At 32.9% G+C, this 25,754-nt stretch overlaps 1 protein-coding gene and 1 non-coding gene across 2 annotated transcripts in view; both read left to right on the top strand.

Annotated features, from left to right (window-relative positions):
- Positions 1–25,754, top strand: part of LOC118191555 (glutamate receptor ionotropic, NMDA 3A-like) — a 391,320-nt gene that overhangs the window by 34,454 nt on the left and 331,112 nt on the right. The window lies entirely within an intron of this gene.
- TRNAT-UGU (transfer RNA threonine (anticodon UGU)) lies at positions 19,527–19,599 on the top strand. The gene has a single exon. It is a non-coding gene; the product is annotated as a tRNA-Thr (tRNA).

Below are 25,754 nucleotides of genomic sequence, written 5' to 3'. Positions count from 1 at the left end.
GCTGAAAATTCTCCAGCTATTGCATGCTGATTAACTAAAGGTAAAAAAAAAACCTTAGCCGGAATATACGAACAACATAATTCAATCGCATTTAAGCAAAAAATGCAAAGTTTAGCAACATTTAAGAATAAAATAACTGAGCTTACCGAAGAGTGTAACAGAGTGGGTGTATATATATATATATATATATATACATATATGTGTATATATATACGTATATACGTATATATACATATATGTGTATATATATACGTATATACGTATATATACATATATGTGTATATATATACGTATATACGTATATATATACGTATATGTGGGTTCTTTTGTTTGGCAATCACAATTCATGTTCCGACAAAACACATTTAATGAAACATTAGTAGATCTATAATATTCTTCATCTATTAATACAACATCGTATATGTATTAACAAAACATATATAACATCGTATATCTATTAAAACAACATCTATAACATCTTACATCTATTAATACAACATCTATATCATCTTACATCTCCTCTCATAAAACAAGTGGCAAGATTTCTGTCAGTTTCACTCGTGCAGTCAACAGCTAAAATTTAGACAGCGCGCGAGAAGAAATGTTAAGCTATGGATTTAGAACCCCATATATATATACTTTTGGTGCGGCGAATTTTAACTAAAAAACGCATGTTCACAACTAAATGTTACAGCCTTCCTATGTACAAAATTTCAACATTCTGAGGCTGCTCGTTTTTGAGTTAAGCGAGATATATACATATGTACGTACAGGCGTCACGAAAAAAAAAAAAACTCTTGTGAATCCATTTTAAATTCATTTTATAAACCGTTTTTGGAAAAAGAGTCCTTCATTCTGTCCCTACGTAGAGATGTCACGCAAAAGCATCGTTAAATTGCATACGATAGCTTGTCAAAATGGAAAATTTCGTTGAAATATGATACTCGAAGATTTCGTGATTATAATACTTTCTTTACTTAGTACAAGGAAGTAAAATGGCCAATTAAACAGAAATCATTTAGCAGTTTAGCAATAGCAAATTATGATAACGCTGTGAGAAAGCAGGAAATTAAGAAGTTTTAAACTATTAAAATAAGTATTTTGATTACGTTTCATTGCGTATAAGAATTTGGTTAAGATACTTATTTCTTTTGTACAATCAAAATATCCTTCTGTTTGCAGTAATTCTTCACTATTATTTTTTCTTTTGTATGCCATTTGTAATTAACCAAAAAGTCAACCTTTCAAAACTGCTGATTTGTTTTGCTTTGTCACTTTTATAAACTGTCACTCTAGATTAGTGATTCTCAACTACTGTGTCGCGGCACTTTTGTGTGCCACCAAATTCTTAGAGTGTGCCGCCAAATTTTAGAAAGGTATATAGTAAATATTGTAATGGGTTTAATTTTAATATACGGTACACATGAGAATTGTCGAAATTCGGTTTTTAAGAAATTAAGAAGCTAGCCAATTTTGGTATCCAAGCCGATTTTGGTGCCGAATACTTCTGTATTTGAATTAATTTTGAACGAAGAGGAAGAACTAATTTTGCTTTCTAATAATCGAGATTTAATTTAAAAATATTCGGAAGAATTAATTCATTCATTTTGGATTAACTTTAGATGCGATTATCCCATGATGGCAAAAAGTGCTTTAAAAATATTATTACAGTTTTCCATATTCAGTATTAACCAACATAAAAACGAAAAAACGATCGAGACTGTTGAATATATATGACAGTAGCATTGTCATTTTTACGACCAAATATAAATGAAATTATCAAAAACATCAAGCTCAAATTTCTCATTAAAAGTGTTCTTATTTTTAACTCGAGAATAATCCCTTAATACTGCTGCTTTTGTAGTTCATATTATTTTATTTTACATTAAAAATTATTATCATGAACTATTTTACACAATGTAAGTAAAAAACTTTTAAACGTATCTTTTTCTTTGTGTGTGTGCCACCAAGTTTGGAAGTCGTTAAAAGTGTGCCTCGACAAAAAAAGGTTGAAAATCACTGCTCTAGAATCTCTTGAAATATAAAATGCATCTATCCAAAGATTTATTTTATTTAAAAGAAAAAAAAAATATTTCTATGCAGATACATTTTCTGAAATAGCTCTGATTAATGTTATTTTGGTCTAGCATATTTCACTTTAGTCTCAAATATCAAAATTGCCATCATGCATCACTGAGCATTAAGTGCTGAAGCTTCTTCATCATCCACTGCCTTTCATGAATCCCATTGATCGCATCTGCGTTCCTTAAGCAATTACATGCAACACGCACTTGATGATAAATTACCTTTTACTTCGAAGTAGCCCATTTCTCTTAACTTCAGCTCCGAGGAAAGAAAATTAACCAAGATGTCGAAGGATTTCTCGTACACGAAGTGCTTCCGAAGAGCAGAGATATATATACATATTCTTGCGAATTTTGTACTGAGATAGGTCATTTTAGTAGAATTATGGGTGAAATTGTTGTATTTTTCTGTGTAATGTAGCGCGATACAAATTTTAAGCGAAATCTGTGCTGGAATAGCAAGAATACAAAAGCAAGTGCATTTAACGTTAACTAAATGGGTATCACAATAATTTGGCGAGAAATAGCCAAAACTCGCAGAACTAGGCGAAATTTTTCCCTTTATCACCGTAATGTGTACTGAAAATGAATGAATGTAATTGATCATTATGTTAGCATAACCGTTAATTCCGCCCACGTATTGCTTTCCAGTAATTTAAAGAAGCAGAAAGTACTAAAAATATATCGCGGCCGAAAAGAAACTATTTAAGGAAATGAAAATTATTATGAAAAGCATTTAAGACCGAAGAGAGAGCATCTGCTTTCAGTTATTTAGTTAGTTGCTTAGTTATCGTGGCTACGAGTTGTTTAGTTCCGCGTAAACTGAGATATCCGAGTTAGCTTTACCTTTAGATGTGCTTTGCATTGCTTTTTGTTTACCGTTCTTAGTAATATTAAAATTAGGTAGAATGAAGAAAGAAGGTGTTGGAGGCTGAAATCAGAGCGTGTTCTACCTGCTTGAAGGCCACGTTGCTTTGATTCTCTAGCCATTGGAATTCTCTAGCGGCGTTCAATTAATTATTCTTGTCATAAGGTTTGTTTACACCGATTTCGGTCAGAGATAGCCTGCGCTATAGTTAAATTGTGAAGCCGATAAACCACATGAATATTAAGTTATTCATTTAACATACAAGTTTTGACTTTTGTAAGCACAAGTTGGTGTCCACTGATAAACTTTATTTTACTTGACTTAATGAAGGGTTCTGTAGGAATAAAGGGTTCTGTCAATCTCCTGAGTTTGTAGGTTTTTAAAAGACTTTGTGGTAATTCTTTAAACAGACCTTCAACATCGCGTGTAGCATAATTCACAAGTGCACGTCAGTATCGCCACTGAGGGAAAGTTTAAAAAAATGGACCAATGAGCTTCTATTGCTTTTGTGACGCTGAATCTTGGAAAATGTGCATATGAGAGCATTTACGTTTTATTTTACATTTGTTTCACAGTTAAAATGTATGGCGTATAGCTGCTGCTATCATTTGAGTTGAAAATCTCGTAGTACTTTCATTTTAGAAGTCTAATTAATCGTCAATATTTCACTTTCGCAAAACTTATCACGCACTGATTTTCGAAAAAGGCATATTATCGCTCTTTATATAGAGAAAATGACTCAAATTACAGTGATGTATTTAGTAACAACTATGGATTAAGAGAAGTCAAGTATATAATTTGATCGTCATTCATTTGATTTTGAAAGTGTAAAATCCAAAATATATTTTGTGAATGATTTGGGTATAGCTATTGTTAATATTAAAAGTTATATATCAATGAAATAAATATATTCGTTGTGAATAACCTAAAGTCATTCTGTTTGAAAAGTATTTCTTGAACAGTTAATTAATGTAAAATTTAACACACTAAATGTGTCAGAATGCGTATTAGGAAAGTTCACTTTGAATAAAACTGCGCATTGGCTATTATTATAGAACATCGTTTTCGTATACACTTCATTCAAAAAATGCTAAGATTTTTATTATTTAAATATATGATTATGCTTATATTTGGTCTAACTTCGCACTGAAAAGTTTCACAAGAAATCCACGATGCTTTAATTATTTTGCACGGGAAATTGTGTGGAAAAAATTTTAAACCATCTTGCTTAAACTGCGGCAGATGTTATGTGAAGTGAAATAAGTACTACTGGAAACTCATTGGTCCATTACAAAAGCCACACCCTCGGTGGCGATACAGATGTGCAGATATGAAATATGCTCACGTGTATATCCTTCTCTGTCTTTTACGTGATAAACTATTGAATAAAAAACTGGTGGTGGCAATTTACTTTATATTACATGTGAATGGGCATACTTCAAATATTCATTTTATCTACGTTTGAGGCCACAGTAGTATTCTTAGTAATGAGAAGGATGGCTGCTTGACTAAGCAAGCGATTCACTGGAATATTGGTTTAATGTTGTTTGCCTCCAAGTCTTATTGGAAGCATGTAGCTTGTAATAGAAAATGTGTTTGATTGGAATGCTGAATATTTTGCTTCTTCGAAGCCCCAGTGGACTAAGAGTTTTTTCTTAAGTGTTTTTCAACGACTTAAATAAAGACATTTTCAACTAAATTATAGACTTACTCAGATTTTGACCGGTTATGGGAAATTTGGAATTTACTTACTTCGTTTCAATATTGTTACTGGAGCATTATGTGCTTGCAGCGATGCTGTGGAAGATGTGGAATCTATTTTATTGCATTGTAGGTTGTATGCGAGTGCCTGAAGTGCATTTAAAGGGAATTTAGAGTAAGGTCTTCTCCTGTTTTCTATGACCTCGTTAGGAGCTCAGAAGCCTATGCAATTTTGCTTACTTATTACTTGCAATACTTTATTTGTTCTTTGAACTTTTAGTATTATTATTTACATCATTGGATTTTTTTTTCATGCGTCATTGTATCATTTTGTATATTCTGTATGTATGATTACGTTATGTATTGATGTACTGTACTTTTGGTGTATGATTTGCTCTTTATATCAGTACTATTTTTAAGTATTATTTCATTTTGATTAAGTTTATTTTCTTTTATAGAAGTATTAACATACTTTAATTATTAATGGTATATTTTAATATTTTTATTATAATACTATTTGTATTTTATATTTTTCCTTTGCTCTCTCCACCTAGATATTATGTTTTTATTGTTGAAATGTATTTTCTTCTATTATGAGTTAGTTACTTACATCTGTAAGCCTCGTAGAATACTTCATAGAACACGAGGAGTTTTGTATTTGTTTTCTTAATAATAATAATAAAGATCGTGTACGTGTTATGCTAGCTAAGAATACAAGATATTGCTAGCTGATGAAAAATTCAAAAGACTACGTATTACTATTTTTCCAACAAAAAGTAGTAATAGCTATTATCTTGCATCTGGTGATGCGTATGTGATTTGTTTTGAAGCTGTAAGTGTTAGCTTATGCTTGAGCTTGTGTTCAAATGTAGCCAAGCTCTACTTATTTCTTTTCTTTTTTCATCTTTTGACAAACCAATTAACAAGCGCTTTGTTCCATGGAAAAAATGAAGTTTCTAAGAAAAGGCTCATAAGTTCTAAGCAAATTACTACCCCGTATAGGTTAGAAATTTCTCCCATTACTTCAAAGGCTTCTCGAGATGTGCCATAATCATCAGCATGTTGAACAGTATAATGTTTGGCCTTACTTTACTAAATGCCTTCATGAAGCTCTTTTTAGAAGATCGAATTGAAAATTTAAAACAATGATTTATATAATATTATAAGATATTTTCTCCCTTCTGTCTGCATACCTTCGTGGTGTAACGGTTAGCGCACTCGGCGCGTATTCGAGAATTCGAGGTTTGAGTCCCGGCGAAGGCATTGCAGATTTTTCATATCTTCTGCTTCCAAAAAATCCTAATGACTCTACAGGGGCGCCCCAACTAAAAGGGTGGTGGAAGATGGTTCTTCACCACCAGCATTTGGCGACTAGATCCCCTAATCACCTGTCCTCTTTAAAAGGGAGAGTAAATCCCTCTTTTAAAGGTTTCCCCCTTTTAAAGGAAAAGAGGTTTTCTTCCTGCTTTCTGCGTGCTTTCGTGGTGTAACGGTTAGCACACTTGGCGAGTATTCCAGAGTTCCAGGTTCGTGTCCAGGCGAGGGCATTGCACATTTTTCACATATCCTGCTTCCAAAACCATCTAATGATTCCACAGTATTTAAAAAACATAAATGCGATGTGAAACATGTAAGTTTGAGAATAGTGTAATGGTTTTGGGAGATTCTAAATGAAGGAGCACTTAATAAAAAACTGATAGTAATTATATGCTGAATGCCTCCGATACATAGAAAGAAAACTAGTTAATTGTTTTCTCTTCAATTTCTCTATCTAATACTTAAGGTGTAAAAAGTTAGTGACATTTGTTAGAAGTGTGGTTGCTTTGAGCTATTGTACGAAGACGTCTGTTATTCATTTATTCTGCAAATTATAAAATTATTCGTAGCTTTAACTGAATGGAACATTTAATAGCTATATAATTCTTAATAGCAATTTAGAACTTTCCAATCGCAACCAAAATTATTAATAAATTATCTGTTGTTTCTGCAGTAGTTTTCTTATAACGCTGTTTTTATTTCAAAATAGAATTTTAACTCATTAAAAGACTTGTTATGTAAAAAAAATGTTTCAAATTTGTCCAAACGACATATTGAATTCTTAATCGAAACATATAATGCATAAAACTAGAAGTAACTTTTATCGATGACATTAATAGTATAAATGTAAAAAATTCATCTCTTTAGGAATCCTGTCAATTAATTGTCAAGTAGTATATTTCTGTATTGTTTAAAAGTAGTTGATTTTGTTCTACTATTGATACGTTATGTGCTATTATATGTATAAGAATTTTCTCCCTTCTCCTTTCTGTATGCCTTCGTGGTGTAACGGTAGCACACTCGGCGGATATTCCATAGGTCCAGGTTCGAGCCCGGCGATGGCATTGCTCATTTTTTACATCTTCTGCTTAAAATAATCTAATGACTCTATATATGTAAGTTAATAGAAGATCATATTCCAGAGGAATTAGAATTTTATTTAGTTTATGTGGATGATTAGTATTATGATATGCAATTACTCACAAAATGGTAAAAGTAATTTCAAGATGTTTCTAATATCAGTATTTCTACTTTTAATGTAAATATATTTCTAAAGCCAATATTATGCACCTTGGTTACAAATTTCTGTGTAAAATTCTATTTATAGAGGGAAATCATTGCAAAGCATTTACGTCACATCGTGTTATATTACTTTATGTTATCAATGTGTTTATCATCCGTGCAATCTAGCAAGTGTTGCAGTAGAGCTAAGCACATAATGGTTAAATTACCGTTTACATGGTCTGTAAAATCCCAGTTCCTAGATTACTGTTGTTAAATCTTCAATAAAATTTTTAACTAGTTTTCAGTTACAACAGACACTATTTTTATTCGTTCTTATTTTAACCGGCTTCTTGGTTTAAGGAGCTAAATTTCTGCGAATCACATCTTCGTACCTAATTATAAGAAAAGAATATTCTGCTGTACTCATACAAAATATATTGCATCTCCTAAGAAGTAATAAAATAAAAGAAATTGCGATCTGAAATCTTCAAAGTATAATGTAACCTCGAATGTTTTACGTTTATAAAATTAAGAAATAATCTAAAAATATAAAAATACTAAGAATAAATAGAAGCTCAATCTGATCTTGGTACATATATTTCAGTTCAATGTTTCATGTAATGGTTATAAACTTTACCCTTTTTACTTCCTTGTACAAAGTAAAGGAAGTATTGTAATTGCGAAAAATTTCGGGTATCGTATTTCCACGATAATATCCATATCAACCGCTCTCGAAACCATTTGAACGACATTTTGCATGACGTCTATACGTACAGACAGAAGAAAAAAAAGTTTTTGCCAAAAAGGATTGTAAAATGGATTCAGAAGAGACGTTTTTCTTGACGTCCGTACGAACGTATATATGTATCTCGCATAACTCAAGAACGAGTAGCCATAGAACGCTGAAAGTTTGTATAGGGAACTACTATAAAATTTAGTTATGCACCTATCTTTTTTGTTGCAATTGGCTGCACCAATGGTGTATATATATAATATAAAGTGGATTTGCTATATAAATTTCTCGAAAATTTCTTAATTACTCAATTTCTCATTTTAACATTGCACTACTTTTGTGTAATTCTTAACTCATACCTATATGGATGACAAAACACGAATTGAATAATTGAACAGTTAAGTTTAGGGGCAACTTCCCCTTGAAAAGATATACCTCCTGCCTGCTCAGCAATTATTCACTTTATGCAAATTAAATTTAGTTTAAAAAAATTAAAATATTTTAAGATACATTTTTATTGTAATATATTTTTTCATGTATTTACATTCTTCCTCGGTATTTACTTATGTTTATGACTTTGAATGATATAGCAAACTATTTCGTAGCAGTAATCATTTTATTTGTTTCCAATTGAATTTACATAAATAAAACATTTAATTTGCTTTATATGAATGAGATATTATATTCTATTTTATTTGTTAAATTATTATTTCTTCTAGCACTGGCGAAAGACTATTATTAATTTTTTTTATCTTTACTAATTATTTTCTAATGAAACAAAATATATTCCCACTCTGTTACCTGGCTCGTTGAGCTTAGTTTGTTTATTCTTATAAATGTTGGTAAATTGTGCATTTTCTGCTTTAAAAATGGTTCAGTTATGTGGTTTTTATGTTTCGATTAAGGTTTTTATGCCTTTTGTTAATCTCATTGCAATAGTTTTAGAATAATTAACAATTTAAAAGTTTAAGTGTCGAATTAAGCCTAACGAACTGCCATTTGTTTACAGTTGAAACCCGGTTCTGCACCTTCTTTACATAATTAATGCCTTTTTGTCGATTGGAACCAAAATTAAACTTTTGGTTTTGTTCACCAAAAAAATCTGCCTTCTTGTACGTTGACCGATTGCTTGTTTTTGTGTAGAAACTTTAAATTTAATTGTAAAAAAATTTCTAACTGTTCGAACAGTATGTGGTGTTTTATATTTTTCTGTATTGTACAGTTTTTAATAAAGATGCTTTGAGTTTTTATGTATTTTTGCTTTGCCGCGAAGGGAGAACTAAATTAATTGAGTGAGGAATATATCTCTAGTGAAATTCGAGGAAATAAGTTTAAATGAAATGCAGCGAAAAATGTGTACAACGTAATAGGCCATACAAGGAAGTCATGTGGTGTCGGAATCAGATTATTTTACTTCATCCACTTCGGATATTATTTCATCCACTTCGGATATTATACCCTTCTTTTTTAAAATGCCTGTATTTCCTTTTCTTAATTCCCCCTTTCCCCTTTAATTTAAAACACTAGTCTAGAAACTAAGAAAACGTAAACTTTCAGGTGAAATTGTCATTCATTTCTCTGGCCTAATGTCCAGTGCCGTATAGCTAGTTTAATCTGCATCTATATGATCATTTCAGTCATTTAACAAATTAAGGAAATTAAAACAATAAAGACAACTTTTAAAACTTTACTGTGGACTCCCACAATTATGGCATACGATTTAATTTTATTTCAACATAATTTGAAATACATTTAAATTATATTAATTATTAATTCAGAAGTCAAACAACAAAAATCAGCGTTATACCTACAAAATTTTCACAGGACTAGTTTCGATGGTTTTACCGAACCATCATCTTCAGCTGCAAAACCGCAAATTTTTAGCTGCAATTTTGTAGGTATAACGCTGATTTTTGTTGTTTGACTTCTGAATTAGTATTTATTCGGCGTGTTATTGTGTCTTAATTATATTAATTATATTTTCAGTTAATAATTTTTCAGAGCAATTGCAGCAGGTTTAAACATACCTATCACGTAAACACTTAGGATTTAAATTATTACCGTTTTTAAAATTATAAGAAAATGATAATGTAATTAAATAATTAAGATAAGGAGATAATAAATACTTAATTTAATAGGATTGAGACCGTGTGTATTACTTTTATATAGAAAGAGAGGCGAAATATCCGTACGATTTTTTGGTGCTTTGCGTTTAAAAAATACATTTTCTTAAAATTCAATTACATAACATATATTAAAAATATACTGAATGTTTTGTTGCTGTCTGACGCTACAAATGGCTAAGATGTCCTGCTTATGAAAACTTCTGATTACTTAAGGTGGGATTACATCAAAAGCGATCACTCAGAACAGTGAGTTTAGTTTAACTTTTAGAACTTATATTATATTTTTATGTCTGCTGTCCACAGAAAATAAATCAAAATAATACTGCGAACAAGAAAAGAAAGTATGGAGAGTATGGAAAGAAAAGAAAGTATGGAGTTTCATCATTGAATGATGAAACTCCATACTTCCAGCAGAGTAAACTTATACTTTATAAGTTATTTTCTCCCTCCTTCCTGCATGCCTTTGTGGTGTAACGGTTAGCTCATCCGGCGCGTATTCGAGAGGTCCAAGTCCCAGCGTGGGCATTTCTCATTTTTTCATATCTCTTGCTTCAAAAAAATCCAATGACTCTTTAACTTATCATACTTATAATGCTGAAATGTTGCATGGAAGAGGTACACAATTTATTAAATCTATCTATTTCGCATTTTAAATGCATTGAGGCTGTATTTTCATACATCAAACATAAACCAAATTATTTTTACAGTGTTTACATTTAGTGTCATTGTATGCATAATTTCATAAAACAGCTAAAAAGTACAAAATTTTAAACATAACTATCATTAAATTTCATGTTTCATCTGTGTTCATTCCCAATTACAACTAATAGTTGATTTATAGCAGTTGATGTCATTGGCAGTTCACCGGAATATAAAATTTAAGACTTTTTTCCTTTATAATTAATGAACTGGCTCTATAAATTTCGAAGCATATGCTCATGAAGGACATTTTACGGAAGATTTATCAGCATGGATGTCAGTTACTTAATCTGAAAATTGCTGCTTTAAATCAGTTTTATTAATATAATTCTTTCATATATTTTCTCTCCTTTCTTTCTAAACGTATATTTTAAAAGAGCAAAATAAAAAAGGGAAAATTAATACTTTTATTAGATGAACGAACATTATAAATAAATATATAAAATCTTAATTGGCAAATAATACTCCGTGCATTTTATGAATATATTTGATGATTTTGTAACGAATTAAATGTCCCTTGATTTCTTAACACCAGTCCTCACATGCATCTGGTAATTGAAAGAATCAAATGACATTTGCCGAAAGTGTTCGGTTGAATTTTCAAGGTCTTTTGTAACAGGAATTGTTAAAAAAGCAACTATGTCTTCGCCAGGATTCTTAAATCTTCCACCTACCAGCTGGATATGCTGACCACTTACTTTTAAAGCATTTAACAGACAGTTCTTTAGCATTTGACATTAAAAGAACTACTCATTTGAAAGACGGTATAAAGTTTAAAAAAACATCATAACTTTATTTTGTACTATAGATTCATTATGATGACTAAATCAATCGCAATATATATTTCGGATTTCAATGTATAGAGAAGACGGCGAATAGACGACAGAGTATGATTTATCCGAGGAACAGGTTTCCTAAGAAAATAATCTTACATAAAACATCTATAAAAAAACTTAAAGAAAGTCAATCATTCTTAAATCAGTTAAAAGGTAAGAGAAAATACTCGTTCAATACTTTCGGATTTTTACTGAAAGGAAGAAGCTATGATTCTCTAACCCGTTTTTTTTTCCTCTCTTTACTTTGAAAAGTGAAGAAAAATTCTACCTCGATTCTTAGCGAATTTTATCTACTTGAATGTTTCAGCAAGATAACTTTTTTCCTGATGATGAATTTTAGTCTTTTTTGAAAGCTTGAGAGTTATACAGCTTCTAATCTTGTTCGTGAATAAGTTGACATTTTAGTTACAGTTTGGTTATTTAAAGTAAATCTGTATCAAATAATAGGAATTTATTTTCTTTTAGAATAAAACTACCTTACCCGAGTAGCATAATTGAAAAACTTCGCATTTTGATTAGAAAATATTCAATTATAATTCCAAATTCCTGAATTCGCTAGCTCTCAATTGACGCATTATTTGTTAAGCCTGAAAATAGTACTTATATCAAGATAAAATATTTATAAGGCGACAATCAACAGTAAAGAGGGCATAAAACTGTAAATTTTCACGTTAGTACCCCTTTAAACTCTTACACTGAAAGAGCTGCGTTGTTAAAGAATAACTTCCATTAGGAAGTGAAACTGAAACTTCATTATCACATTTTCCTTTTCAGTGAAGTTGTAGTACTTTTAATTTAGTACTTTAGAATTTTTCCCGACTACAACCGGGAATAGAGCTTTAACCTTCACATTCTTTTCAGTAATTATTAACTATCTAAAAAATTGACTCAATTCTCAATTATGTCAGACACAACAATTTCGTTTGTGCTCCAGTGGTTTACAGAGTTCCTCACTCCTTTTGTCTAAGGCAGGGTTTATTAAACTTTTTTCACTCGTGACCCCTTTTTATCACTGAGATTTATTCACAATCCCCAAGACCCCATAATATTTACGAAAATTTTGTGGGACCCCATAAGCATTGCGCAAATCCGACACACGCGTGTGTGAAACTGTTAATTGTTTTCACTTGAACTGTTGTAGAGACATTAGGTAAATTTTGGAAGCAGGAAAGATGAAAAACAGCAACTGCTTTCGCCGGGAATCGAACCACGGACCTCTGAAATTCCGGCTCAGTGTGCCGACCACTACACCACGAAGGCACGCTAGGCAAGATGGAGAAATACCTTATATACTCCCCTTTTTAAAGGGCGACTGGGGTTTGTAGGGGACCCAATCGCCAAATCCTGAGGGTGGAGGATCTTCATCCAACATCCTTTTAGTTCGGGCGCCACTGTAGAGACATTAGATTATTTTCAGGAAGGCAAGATGAAAAATTAACAAACGCCTTAGCCGGGAATCGAACCACGGACCTCTGGAATACCGGCCCAGCGTGCAAAACCACTACACCACGAAGGCACGCCAAGAAGGTTGGAGAAATACCTTATATTCTAAATACTATTGCAGTTTTAGGTTATTAACTTTAATTTCTAATTTTAAGATGAAGAACCATACAATAGAATGTGAAAATTTTAAATAATTAACAAACGAAATGACAGCGTCACGTGTCAAACAAGTAAAATGAACGTTTCTATTATAAAAGAATGCGTCGAAATGTTTTTCTGTTTTCTTTTTCTGTATTGTCTTATCTTTATCTATTTTCAGATACATGGTGTAAAAATATTTGTTAATTGTAAAATTATTATAATAAGTTAAAGAAAAATCAAAACTGTTAAATTTTTGGCGATCTCCTGGTGCATGTCGCGATCCACAGTTTAAGAAACACTGGTCTAAGGTGAACGTTAGGTCCCAATCACATTATGTTTCGGCTACGCGGGACTTGATGTTGAAACAGACAATTCTCAGAACCCGCACAGTTCCAGGAAACAGACGTAGCTAGATTACCATTCTCACTTACTACAAAGAATTGAACGCCAAACTGTAATCGATTATCGCTAAAATTTCGATCACTTGATCCTTCAGGAGCAGAACTTTCGTCTGATTGGTTGTCTCTATTCGGGACCCGAGACATTTTCGGTGAGGTTTGAAAAAATCCTGCATAGCCGCAACATTATTTCCGTAGCTAGGTGGGACTTGGCTTCCAGCGGTGTTCTTTTTTCTAGGAATCCTCCCGCTTAAACCAGTGCTACCAGAACCTCGTTTCTCAGAAAAGTTCCGTCTAGCAGGGACTGTAGCCATATGTGATAACCTCTTTAAGGAATGTAGCGACGCATCGCTGAGTTGAAATAACTAAAGACGTAGACTTAAAAAGGGTTAAAAGGCCCTTTATTTTACTCAAATAAGAATAACAGTCTGCCCTTTTCTCGGGCTTACAACAAAGCCTCTACTCGGGCTTGAACTGAGACTAACAAATAAGAAACTAAACTATAACTAACCACAGGAGACTTAGCCGAAGCTAACCTCAAGTATATAACGTAGTTAACCCTTTAATTTAAACTAGCAGGCGGCCGACTATCAAAAGGTACGTAATAATATGGCCGAGCATTACAGCTTCAAGAGAGACTTAGCTCGAAGGAAAGCACGCGCTGCTAAGGATTCATAGCTTCATTCTCTCTCGAAGTAAATTGAACTTTCCTTAAATACTTCTTCTAAATCATTTGCACTCAACGCGATCCTAAAATCTCATTCTAGTAGGGAGTTGTAAGTGGAAACAAGAATTGATAGGAAAGGTTTTCCAAATTAAAATAACTCTTATAAAATTAAATTATGCCTAACAGGTTATGAAAAACACATTATTGGTGAGTACACGTGATGTGATCAAGTGCGTCTTGAACAGCTTTTCTCATTTCTTTACTTATTTTAGTCACGTTTTAAATTACTAATCCATGTATTTCAAATACATCGTATTTGATAAACAAATACATCACATGTTGGTATTAAAGCAGTAGCGCGTATGTAAAAAAAAAAAAAAAAAAAAAAGAAAATTTCTAAAACGCCAAAAATATAAGATTTTTTCCACTCCACAAATACTTGCATGTGTTTCTTAGTCTGCCGCCACTTTCGTATTACATTATGACGTTAACAGTGATAACTTGGTTTGATTGATTTAAATATAGCAAAACCTCGAAGGCTATCTGCATAAGGAGAGGGATGCCTGAGGAAAACTGGTACGTATACACGTTACATATAGGGAAAACCACAAGATTCCCATGCGGCCATCCCGTTCGCGGGATTCGAACCTCGGACTGAAATGCCAGTGTTCAACCGATTTTACCGCTCGTTCGCTTGGTGGGCCAACAGTGATAACTAATTAGCCATAAAGGGAGATGAATGACGGGAACACGATCTGCTAAACGAAGCCGCAGTTTTAATATGCGCGTTTCTTGATAAACTAGTAACTGTATAGGGATTTTATTTGAAATTCGATCTTAAATTATTTTTAGGTTGTACAAGGAAACTGAAGTCTTTTACTCTTCATCTTTTGACATTCATGATTCTAGAGAAAAATTCTTAGAAAAATCGGGAATTGGAATGTTATTATCCTGCTATTCTGATACTTGTAGTATCTTAAATATGAAAGTATTATCCCCCAAAAAATGTGCGATATCTTAACTTTCTTCGTATGTAAGTAGGTTTTGTTTATTTAAAAATTACATATCAGGAGATTATTGTAATTTGCAAACTAACATTTATTCTCAATATATGGAAGAAATACATTTAGATGTAAAATATAAAATTAGGCAAACATAAACCTTATGCTGCTTTTGTCTTCAGATTGTTCTATAGATTTCAAAACCACTCCGAATTCTTTTACATTTCTGAAGAAAATTCAGCAATGTCAATATCTCTCGAAATTGGTAGAATTTTATAGAAAGTTACAACGATCTTAAGTTTCCTTTCTTCCTTAATTCTTCATAGTTCCATGTTTCGATGCAGCGAATTTTGATCGAAGTTTATGAAATAAACTCACACGCAATCAGTTCGTTGCTTTAAGAATCAAGAAAGTTACTATAAGATAAAAATAAATATGATCAGCAAAGAGCTAAGAATTCTGTTTTCAATCGAGCTGAATGGTGAAAACGATATTATTGAAAAATTGAAAATTGCAATGAACATTTTCAGTTATTACGATTGAATAATGATATATATATTTACATTTACATATATCTCATACATTGGTTTTCAAATACAAGTTCAGAATTTTCTTTTATTATTGCCAAAACTAGAGATGAAATACAATGTTACCAATGAATGTATTTTCCTTTGAAATTATTAAATTGGTAAATAACTTGCATCTATTCAATGAATACAAACAACATTTAAATGATAAGGTTAATACTAACATTTATATTTAACTGTTATCATAAGTTTCATGAAAATAAATGTTATTATTGAGTGAAATAAAGGGTTGTGATAAAAAATAAAAATGTTATTGTTATTTATAAAAATTACCATATATAAAAAATAAGGGACGAATAATTATAATTGATTAAAAAATTTGATAACAAACAAAGATAATAATATTTATTTTCATGAAACTTTTGACAACAGTTAAACATATATAAACCTTAGTTTTATGTTGGCAATTTTTCGTGGTATACGCCTAATGGGGATTCCGCCACTTTAAATAATGGGGACGCATCCCAATACACAATACCTCGTGGGTGATGAGAAAAATCACTGTATGATAGATTCACTGACTGGCACTATATTTCCCGACTTTTAAAAAAATTACATTAATTACCATTTCGAAATTAGACATTTCGTCCATGTAAGAAGTCTAGGTTCACATTGAAATAGATAGTGTGCCCAGCAAAGCGGGTGGATATCAGCTAATATGTATATATATATATATGTGTGTGTGTGTAAGAAAATTAAAGAATATGAAAAAGATATATATTTAAGAATATGTAAAAGATAAATTATAATTTAAATTTGCAGCGTAAATTGATTTTCTTTCTCTATTCTAAACACAGCTATCTCTCTTTGCACTGCGTCATTTCGAGACTAATCCATAGCATATGACTCTTACATAATTCTGATTATGTAAACGGAGCTATAACTAAAACAGCCAATAATAGTTTTACAGCAGTATTAATTATCCCATTAAAATGTCTTGAGAAGCAAAACTAACTTAATCTGAAGTAAGGATTTCATCCTGACCATACCGTTCTCACTTTCTATTCTTCGGCCTAGCTGGACTATAGTGTCCTGCTCTTTTCTTATGGAAAATCTGTCAAACCAGTACCATTTGAACTGAATAAAGATGTGGAAACAAAGCAGCTAACTCTTTCTCTGTCGTCATTTGATACCAAGCTTCATTCATGTGCCCGACTACCAAAATACGACATATATATGTGTGCGTATATAAATTGTACGTAATTCTATATTTGTAGCTATTGTACGCAATTGTGCGTATTGCACATAATTGTACGTAATTGTATATAAACTGTATATATATGTACTAGAAAGGCCGGTGGTCATACGAAATGACCGCTGTTCTAGATATTATAAATTGTAATTAAAATGATTTGTGCAAAGGTGTCTGCTAATTTAAACTGAATTCCCCAGGGCAGGCGGCGAGGACGCCCCTTTGCTTACTGCCCCCACGATGTTTCCCCCTTCTACTTGCTTAATTGCTTAAAGTAGAGCGTAATGAAGGAAACCACTGGCGGTACATTTCTTAAGAACCACCTCTAGCTCAATCAATAAAGGTGATTTAAATAATGAAATGTTAATTCACATGTCAAAGACCTCTTTGTACACAACATTTCTTGTGTAGATATTTCCATCATTTTTAAGCTCGCCTTGCCGAGGACGATCCAATAATTTTTATTTTACGTCCGTTCTTTCACTAACTCTTGAACAGGCAACATAAAGTTGACCGTGTCCAAATGCAGGCTCAGGTAAAAAAAATGCCAACACGCTTAAGCGTTTAGCCCTAAAACTTATTGATATGGTCATAGCAAAGGAAAGTTTTAAGGAAATTGTGTACGTCTAAATTGAAACGGCAACCTTGTGCAGTGGCAACTTCACCCCATTGGCTAGTACAGTTAGCAACCAATATACTATCGGCGACAAACCGGCACTTAAGCCGTATATGTATATATATGGCGTGAAGTACCATTATCTTCTCCGAAACGGCTGGCTCCCGGGCTTAGAGAAGCACACCGTTGGATTCCGCAGGTCCGTGGCACGCCATTTTGACTATTCGCGTCTTCTTGGGGCTTTAATTAGCCGAGTTATTAATTAAAAACTAATTTTCCCTACGTTTTCTCTATATTTTCTACTTTATTCCTTGGGTTTTCCCTATTAGAGGGATTTGGTTACGTGCCAAATTCTTTTTTCTCGAATATCTACGGAACGGCGCCGAGTTGAAATTCAAGACGCGTATCCTCGGATTCCAAAAAAATTCCCCGAATCCATCGATATCGTTGTCATCTTCATACAAATTTAATCGGCCGAGATATTAATTAAAAACTGCGGAAACGTTAATTTCAGTGCTCATTTTTCCGAGTGGCAACAATAAATTATCGGCCACACACCGACTTTAGCCGCTTATATATATATATAAAGATATTAATGACTCTCTCTCTCTATATATATGTGTGTGTGTATATATAAATTGACTATAACATATATATCATGATATATGTATATAAACGTTTGGGCTGTTTCAGACCCTTGATCCCGAGTTATCTTTTAATATGTAGATGTGAGTGCACAAGGGAGAGCAAAGAGAAACCTGTGCAGAAAAATAAATTATTAGAATTGAAAAACAGATGCTATTATTTTAATATAATTCAAAGATAAAACAAAATATACAATAATTCAAAACTTTCCGTCTTGATTTTGTGTGATTATTTCTGTCTCATTTTGATTTTCTTCTTTATTTAAAGCATATATATATTTAACTAAATATTTCCTTTCAGAATCTCGTGATTCTCCAGATTCTTCCAAAAAGGAATCTCGAATCTCCGGAATTAAATTAATTACTAAATCAATAATTTCCGAATCTCAAGAAAGTTTCGGAAAGCACAGTCATTATTGTCGCACAAGAAATACGTTAAACAGCAGAATTTGAATAAGAGGCTCTGCGTGATCGATGTAACGATAGAGAATCAAACGTAACTACTTAGATCAAATTTTGGAAACATACATCTATTGAATGCATTGCTTTTGTTCCCTCTTTCTTTTTCTTTTTTCTCCTTATTTTTTGAGGGGGGAGGAGTGCAAGAATTACAAACTGAAATTAAATAAAATCAGATTTATCTGACGGATTCTTAAATGATGATGTTCATTTGTAGTGAATTAAAATATTCTCATTATGGCAAAGAACAGTAGGGCTCAGGACAGAGCATAATAAATAACTGTATTTGTAATAATTTGCTTAAAATGCTTTATTAAACATTAACATAAACAAGAACATTGGCCAGTGCGAGGCATTACGGACTTTTATTTTAAAATACTTCTATCAATTTATTTTGAAAATGGAAATTATATTCCTTAAATCTATAAGATATGTAACATATTATATTCAATTAATTTACGATTTGTTTAGTGTTAAATGTAGAACTTATAAATATTCATAACTGTATAAGGTACTTCTCCCGCCTTCTTAACATGTCTTCGTAGTGTAGGGGTCAATATGCTCGGCGCTTCGAGAGGTCCGTGGTTCGAGTCCCGCCGAGGGTATTGCTTTGTTTCCTTCTCTCCTGCTGCGAAATAATCTAATGTCTCTACTGTGGTCCCCTAACTAAAAAAAAGTGGTAGATGATGATTCTCCACCACCGGAATTTGGCAAGCAACTGGGTCCCCTTATCCCCGGTCGCCCTTTAAAACGGGGAGTATATGAAGTATTTGTCCCGCCTTCTTAGCATGCCTTCGTGGTGTAGTGGTCATCACGCTCGGCTTGTATTCGAGAGGTCCGTGGTTCGAGTCCCGGCGAGGACTGCTCATTTTTCTTTTCTCCTGCTTCGAAATAATCTAATGTCTCTACTGAGGCCCCCGAACTAAAAGAGGTGGTGGATGATGATTCTGCACCACCAGGATATGGCAATTGGGTCCCCTTATCCACGGTCGCCCTTTAAAAGGCGTAGTATATAAGGTATTTGTCCCGCCTTCTTAGCAATGGCGTCGTGGTGTAGTGGTCAGCACGCTTGGCTTGATTTCGAGAGGTCCATGGTTCGAGGTCCCAACGAGGGCATTGTTCATTTTTCAGCTCTCCTGCTTGGAAATAATCTAGTGTCTCTATAACTCAATAATTAAAATATTTCGAACAAATCTCGGAAAAGTTTACTGTTTTCACTTCGCAGATAGGTTGTTGTGGCAAAATAGAAAGTATTGCGATTTGACAGAGATATTTATTGCGAACCTCGTTTGCAACCCGATACAATGAATTAAATAATGGTAGTTATGTCCTTTATAATTAAGTCTTTTGTTTATGGAGTTAAGGCAGAAGTCTTTACGTGACCTTAATATAAGATGAAAAAAATATCCCTGCACACGTTTTCCTACCCTTTCGCTTTCTCATTTTATTTCAAAATAAAGACTTTATGTTCGATTTCTGAAAAACTAATTTATAACCTTATTATGACTATTTAGCTTAAAATTGTTTGATAGTAAACTGAAATCTGCATACCATACTTGCAGTTTCTTGAATTGCATTGTGCCTGCATGGGTGTTTTCGTGGTTTTCCCCATGTGTAACGTGTATACGAGCCAGTTTTCCTTAGAAAGTCCTCCACGAAGGCATCCCTCCCCTTAGGTAGATAGCCCTAGTGTGCTTTGCCATTATTAAATACACCACACCACTTGAATTGCATTGCAAGGACTTTATTCGTATTGTAAAAATTTTATTCTAACCAATTATTAGTTCCAAAGAAGATTTGTACCTGAAGGGCTATTGTTTTCATTTTGCGATTTTGCGTTGAATCACTATAAATGTCCGTTTCATTTTTCAAACTGTTGCCACCCAATGTTAGAGTCTTGCATTATATTTGAAGAAATTAAATAGTGAAGAATTTGCATAAATGTGTGTATGTTTCTCGTATAGTGATAAAACAACGGTACCTAGAGCCATCCAATTTTGAATGACGTAATCCTACTGCGAATATGGGCATCTGGAAGACCAAATTTGAAATTTGGAATTTGTTTTATTATCGGTTTCACATTTTGTAAAACTTGAACGAATTTTTGATAAACAAAACTCAACGATTTAAAAGCAAGCAATGATAACACTCTACGGGAGGGGGGGGAAACCTTTTTATCTCCAGAGCGCGGAACTGTGTATCGGAAATTCTAAAGATAGGCTCATTTTAAAATTATTTTGCGACATTGCTATTGAACTGAATTTTATGGTTTGAGTGCAAAGAGCATGATAATAAATAAATAAAGGTCACACACAAATCGTTAAGAGAAACGCCTCTTTGGACGTAATTTAAAATCTGAAACCTTTCAGATTTTTTTTTTTTTTTTTTTAGTTTTACTTTCCTTTTCCTCAAATAAAAACGTTATTTGACCTTCTTCTGCAGTATTTATTCTTCAAAGACATAGCGAGTATTCGCTACTTCGTTTTCTACGTAGATGCAACGTTGTAGGTTACCAAAAAGAACACCCTGTCTCTGCAATGTGATTTTTATATTTTTTAATTTGCTAAACATATATAAGATACAAAATATGTAAATCAGCTCTATGAATTATTTTGGTAATAATTGCTCTTTTTATTGCTACCTTTTAATTGCTCTTTTTACTTCCTTGCACGAAATTGTAATCGTATTGTAATCGCGAAAAATTTCGGGTGTCATATTTCAACGAAAATATCGAATTTGACCTCTATCCAATGCAATTTAATGATGTTTTTGAGTGAAATCCGCAAGTAAGGACAGATTAAAGGACTCTTTTTACCCCCAAAAAATTATAAAACTGATTTAAAATGAATTCTGAAGAGAAGCTTTCGTGGCGTCTGTACGTACGTATGTCGCATAACTCAAAAACGAGTAGCCTCAGAACGTTGAAATTGTGTATCTAGGACTGCTATAACATGTAGATGTGCACCTCGTATTTTGGTTGCAATCGGCCGCACCAAAAGTATACAAATATATGTATATATATATATATATATATCCACTTCGTTACTCGGCTCAGTGAGCTCAGTTTTTTTATTCTTATATGTTTTGTAAATTGTGCATTTTTTTGCTTTAAAAATGATTGAATTATATTGTTCTTATCTGCCAGTTTAGGTTTTTATGCCTTTAGTAAATCTGCATGGAATATTTGTGGAGTTGTCAACAATTTAAAAGTTGTTTAAGTGCAGCTAAGCCTACTCAATTTGCGAATGGCGGACATATTCATTGACATTTCAAACTTGACAAAATAGCGGATTTGTTGCCAATCTAGAGAAACTAAGCTTCGCAACAACAACGATAACGCCTTCTTTTATTATTGCGAATTAAATCATGCTTAATCCATTCTGGAATTTATTCGAGGAAATAAGTGTTTCAGATTTATTTCATAATTTTTAATATAGATATTTTGAGTTTTTACGTATTTGTACCTTGTCGTGAAGGGAGAACTGAATTAACTGAACGAGAAATACGGCAATGATTAGATAATTCTTCAAATGATATAAATTTATATGCATTCTGAATTATAATACGGACGAAATGTTACGCTGTTAAGTGAAAATAGCGGAAGAATGTCGCTATGGTAAACAAAAATAGTGAATTTTAAATGTGCATTTATTCTGTTGTGGTTTATGCAGTGTCGACGATGTAAAGTTAATTGAATTCAATAAGTTAAAATGAAATACAAGAAAAATTGCGTATAATTTAATATTCCGCGCAAGGAGGTCGTGTGGTGTACACATCAGATTTTTTTTTTTTTTGGTTATTTCCTCTTTATTCTAAAAATAATAATAACATTTCTGGACTGCATCATTTCTACATTAATCTATACCACAAAGCTTGCGTAAAGCTCAGGACGTAGTTATTTCGGAACCTAATCTCTGAGAAATAAAACCTTTCTAACGTAAAGCAAAACCTTCATCTTTAGTGACCTGCCATATTGGATAAGTGCTTACTTCGCTTGTATTTCTGTTGTGGCTCGGACGCCATTTCATTTCGCTGTGTTCTCTTCCTGTCGCAAAAGTATTCAAAAATATAAATGTTCAGAAAATAGGCACGCTTAGAGTGCCAATGAAGTGTGCTTATAAACATGAATTTAAAATTTAATTAAAACCGTCGCGACTGCCAAGTTTGTTAGTCATTAGAAGTCTGCGGTTCAAGTATCAAGTATCTATGCTATCAGTATTTCTGATTTTCTACATCTCAGTGTTCACGTCAGTACTTCTATTTGCTTTTATCACATATATACTCGTATGTAATAAACAAACAGATAGAGGTAGCAGTATTGGTTGGCGTAGAACATAGATCCATATTGAAAAGGAAACTTAGCAATTGAGGCAGATGAAATTCCGTTCTTATTTCCATTGATATTTGTGGCCGCAATTTGCTTTGCATTCTAATCGTGCCTATTCAAGAACATTTACATTTTTAATACTATTGTGATCGGAAATCGAGCATGGCGAAATAGCGTCTAAACAGAGCAGGATGTAGAAGCGAAGTGCATTAGTCTAATATAGAAGAGAAGGTTTTTGTTTAGGTTAGAAAGATTTCAGTTCTCAAAATTTTGAGTTCAAGTATCGAATTAGCTACGCCATCAGCATTACGCAAGTCATGTGGAGTGGATTAATCTAGAAAATGGCGCAATTTATAAAATTTAATACTACTTTTAGAATACAGAAACGAAACACCCAAATTAAAAATGGGTAATTAAGAGCCTATTATTAAATTAAGTTATAAAGCTGATTCAGGTATATTTTTTATCTTACATACATATATTTGACTTTTTAAACTTTAATCTCTTCAAGCAATTGGTATGTTATTTAATTTATTTATCTTAAATTTTAATTTTAGCCAAAACTAATGTATTTGAAACTAAACGTTAACGTGTAAGACTTTGTAGAGTCATTAGGTTAATTGGAAGCAGAAAAGATGAAAAATGGGCAACCGCCTTCGCCGGGAATCGAACCACGGACCTCTGAAATACCGACTCAGTGTGCAGAACCACTACACCACGAAGGCACGCTAGAGAAGTGGGAGAAATACCTTATATACTTCCCTTTTTAAAGGGCGACTAGGGTTTTAGGGGACCTAGTCGCCAAATCCTGGGTGCGGAGAATCATCATCCACAACCCTTTTAGTTCGAGCGCCACTTGTAGAGTTATTAGGTTAATTGGAAGCAGAAAAGATGAAACATATGCAACCGCCTTCGCCGAGAATCGAACTACGGAGGCTCAGTGTATACCGTCTCAGTGTGCAATACCGGCTCAGTGTATACCGGCTCAGTGTGCAATACCGGCTCAGTATGCAGAACAACTACACCACGAAGGCACGCTAGGGAAGTGGGAGAAATACCTTATAACCTTATAAGGTATTTTGCCCGCCTTCTTAACATGCCTTAGTAGTGTAATGGTCAGCAGACTCGGCGCGTATTCGAGAAGTCCGTGGTTCGACTCCAGGCGAAACCATTGCTAATTTTTCATGTCTCCTGCTCTCAAAATAACCTTATGTCTCTACAGTGGCGTCCAAACTAAAAAAAAAAAAAAAAAAAAATTGGTGCATGATGATTCTTCACCACCACGGTGGGGCGATTAGACACCTAATCTCCAGTTGCATTATAAAAGGTGGACTGTACAAGATATTTCTCCCGCCTTCTTAGCATGCCTTCTTAATGTAATAGTCAGAACGCTCGGTGCGTATTCCAAAGTTCAGAGGTTCGAATCCCGTCGAGGGCATTGCACATTTTTCACATATCCTACTTCGAAATAACCTAATGTCTCTACAAGCTCTTCAAGGAATTGAACTATTATCTGGAAATTTCAGATTGAATTTTTTTATTTTTTTTTTATTTAAATTTTTCTAAAGTGTAAGACCTTAAGAAATTTTTTAATAGTTTAATGAACTATCAGTAAAATTCATTAGATAAATAACAGTGTTCAATTAATTTGGGATTTTATCGAATGAAAAACCTATTAATAAGTAAACGTGAATTTAAAGTACATTAATGAAAATATTACGAATACATTAATTATGAACACTAATAAGCAAGTGATTTTCTATTTCTTTTGATTTGAATTTGCTGTTAAAAGATATTGTAAAGCACAAAACTCGCTTCAATATTAAGACTGTAATGTAACAATATGTTATATTTTTATAAACGACAACGTCAAAAAGAAATTATCAGATTTCTCTGCTTTATTATCTTAATAATTTCTAAGATACATAAATCGTATATATAGCTGTAGACGTGCATATATTTCACATCTTTTGTATTTATTACAGTTATTTTCTGCACTACCTTTATCATTCTTATCATTACAACATATGAGGCTGTATTTCCTTTGTGTCGTGGGACACAAAAGGTTTTCAACGATTGGCGAAGAAGGAAGAGTTGAGTTGTGATTAATGTTCTACGTTTGGCCTGTCTCCAAATCTTTTCTTTAGCCCTAATGGACGAAATATTTATGTTTCTATCTCAAATGCTTTAAAAGCACAGTGGTATTAGTCCTTTAAATTTTGTGATTTTTCTTCTTAGTCTCCATTTTTTATGAACGGGGAAGAGCCATAAAGAAATATGTTTAAATTACCTTTTGTTTGTTGCATTGTCTCAAAATAGAACACTTTAAATACTGAGCAAGAGATGTTATTAAATTAAGGAACTGACATACTACAGGTTTTCCTTTAAAACATATCGCGAGTTTCAAGTCATGTCTTTGGTTTTTTCTGCATAAATCAGCACAGAAGCATTCCAGTGTCGTATCTGCTAAACTCCATTAATATAGCTGACAAACTTGTGTGCCATCCCAGACAGTATCCAGACTTGAAAGTCATTTAGTAGCTAAATCCTTGGAAACTTGGAGAGGATATTTTATAACTTTAATAAGTATTTTCAGAATGGTGCACCGTATGATATGTGACTCCAAGAGTCATATCTAGAAACTAAGTAGCAAGGAAGGAGAGATAAGGGATGCTTTCAATAAAAACTGGG

Source organism: Stegodyphus dumicola, chromosome 5, assembly GCF_044657685.1.
Source record: "Stegodyphus dumicola isolate Sdum_Otavi_A_Nest chromosome 5, ASM4465768v1".
Classification (NCBI taxonomy): domain Eukaryota; kingdom Metazoa; phylum Arthropoda; class Arachnida; order Araneae; family Eresidae; genus Stegodyphus; species Stegodyphus dumicola.
Note: the sequence above shows the minus strand (reverse complement) of the source record. Positions and strands in the feature narration are given on the sequence as shown.